The following is a 2786-nucleotide window of genomic DNA, read 5'->3' on the forward strand; positions in this document are numbered from 1 at the left end:
TGGCCGCCCCTCTCTCTTCCCACTAAGGCCCATGTGGCCCATTAACTCTCCCGGGGGGGTTCCGGTAACCCTCCGGCACTCCGGTTTTCTCCGAAATCACCCGGAACACTTCCGGTGTCCGAATATAGTCGTCCAATATATCAATCTTTATGTCTCGACCATTTCGAGACTCCTCGTCATGTCCGTGATCACATCCGGGACTCCGAACAAACTTCGGTACATCAAAACTTATAAACTCATAATAAAACTGTCATCGTAACGTTAAGCGTGTGGACCCTACGGGTTCGAGAACTATGTAGACATGACCTAGAACTATTCTCGGTCAATAACCAATAGCGGAACCTGGATGCCCATATTGGTTTCTACATATTCTACGAAGATCTTTATCGGTCAAACCGCATAACAACATACGTTGTTCCCTTTGTCATCGGTATGTTACTTGCCCGAGATTCGATCGTCGGTATCCAATACCTAGTTCAATCTCGTTACCGGCAAGTCTCTTTACTCGTTACGTAATGCATCATCCCGTAACCAACTCATTGGTCACATTGCTTGCAAGGCTTATAGTGATGTGCATTACCGAGAGGGCCCAGAGATACCTCTCCGACAATCGGAGTGACAAAACCTAATCTCGAAATACGCCAACTCAACATGTACCTTCGGAGACACCTGTAGTACTCCTTCATAATCACCCAGTTACGTTGTGACGTTTGGTAGTACCCAAAGTGTTCCTCCGATAAACGGGAGTTGCATAATTCTCATAGTTACAGGAACATGTATAAGTCATGAAGAAAGCAATAGCAATATACTAAACGATCAAATGCTATGCTAACGGAATGGGTCATGTCAATCACATCATTCTCCTAATGATGTGATCCCATTAATCAAATGACAACACATGTCTATGGTTAGGAAACATAACCATCTTTGATTAATCAGGTAGTCTAGTAGAGGCATACTAGTGACGTTATGTTTGTCTATGTATTCACACATGTATCATGTTTCCGGTTAATATAATTCTAGCATGAATAATAAACATTTATCATGATATGAGGAAATAAATAATAACTTTATTATTGCCTCTAGGGCATATTTCCTTCAATGGCGACGGGGGGAGGCGAGGCCATGGCGGGGGGGACAGCCACAGGAGGCGTCCCCCCAACTGCGGTAGCCGCCGGAGAGTCGGTGAGCAGGCCGCCGTGCAGGCCCACCGAGTCCAGCACAGGTGGCGGGGACGAGGCGGGGGAGCGCGGGGAGGACGCCGGGCAGACCACCAGGCCCACGCTGGAGATGTCGCTCCCCTCGGAGGGTGACGCCTCAGAGATCGGCGGGCCATCCATCGGAGGGAGAGAGGCGGCCTGGCGGCCCTTGCCCCCCGCGGCAGGAGGGGGGCGAGGGGGAGTGGGAGCGGGAGTCCTCGGATGCCTCCTCCTCATCCGAGCGGTGAGAACGGGAGCGGTGTTGCCGTGGTAGTCTCCGCCGGCCCCCGGGTTGTCACCGGGGGGGCCGACGTCGAGGGAGCGGGGACGTCCAACGTGGTTGGGAGGCTCGGGGGCGATCCTGAGGTCGAAGCCCTGGTGGTTGAAGAAGACCCGGACCGAAGTGTGAAACTTGGAGGAGTCGAGGCACTTGACCTTGACCCGCACCTCCTCCTCCTTGCGCAATGAGAGCTCGTCGACCACCACCACCTTGCCCAAGAGGCGAGACATCTGCGGATGACAAGCTCGGACCACGCAATATCGGGGAGGCCGGAGATGAGGATCCAGGCGGTGTCGAGGACAGCCACGGCCTGGGCGTCGAGCACCGGCTCGGATATCTCGACAACCAGCTGGTTGAGAGCGAGCGTGATCCGGCCACTACGCGTCGCGTAGCCGAAGCTGATGGAGTCGGGGAAGACGACAGAGAAGACGTGACCGGCGGTGGGGGTGACCACCCAGTCCCACAGTTGACGGTAGAGATGGTTGAGCTCAGCCTCGATCATTTCTGGGGATGCCACCCCATCAACGATCGTGACAATCGCCTGAAGGGAGGGCGACGGCGGAGGGGTGTCCGGGACCTCGAGGTGGAAGAAACCCAACCCCTCGATCCCATGTCCATACATCATGAGCTCCGAAACCACCGGTCTATTCGGGCACAGAAGGGCGGGGTGGGCGGGATCCTTGCAGAGGTAGCAGCACTGGGGGTTGATGCAGGCAACTTGCGAATGCCCCGTCACCCCACAGTTGAGGCAGGGGGGGCGAGGGAGACTGGAGACGGGGCCCGGAACGGAGGAGGAGCCCGGACCCGCGGGAGGGGGCACGGCCGGAGTGCCGCGGACACCACGACGCTTCTTCTTCTTGGCAGGTCCGGGCCGCCCGCGGGCGGTGCCTCCACCGAGAGCAGGGGCCGGGGCCGCAACCCCAGTGGAGGCCACATGCGGAGGGACGTAGCGGCGAGTATCCGGGATGGGGAGGATCCCGTCACGCGGGCGGGGAGAGCCGGCCCGAACTGGGCGGGCGGGGGACGGGGAGCGGCCCCGACGAAGGGTCGGCGAAGGGGAGCGCCGGCGGGAGCGCCAGTCCCCCGACGCGGCACGCGGCGACCGAGACCGATCCCGGTCATCACGGCGGGAGGGGGAGCGGCGGCTATCACGTAGCTCACGAAGCTCGCGCCGGAGCTCCTCCTTGCGCCGAAGGGAGTCGGGGGAGGGGCGAGACGACTCACGCAGGGGCTCCCCCGCCTTCCACTTCGTCCGGGGAGCCGCGTCGTTCCACTCGCGCGGCATGGCAAGCCGCGGCACGGAGGAA

Source organism: Triticum dicoccoides, chromosome 6B (assembly GCF_002162155.2).
Source record: "Triticum dicoccoides isolate Atlit2015 ecotype Zavitan chromosome 6B, WEW_v2.0, whole genome shotgun sequence".
Taxonomy (NCBI): domain Eukaryota; kingdom Viridiplantae; phylum Streptophyta; class Magnoliopsida; order Poales; family Poaceae; genus Triticum; species Triticum dicoccoides.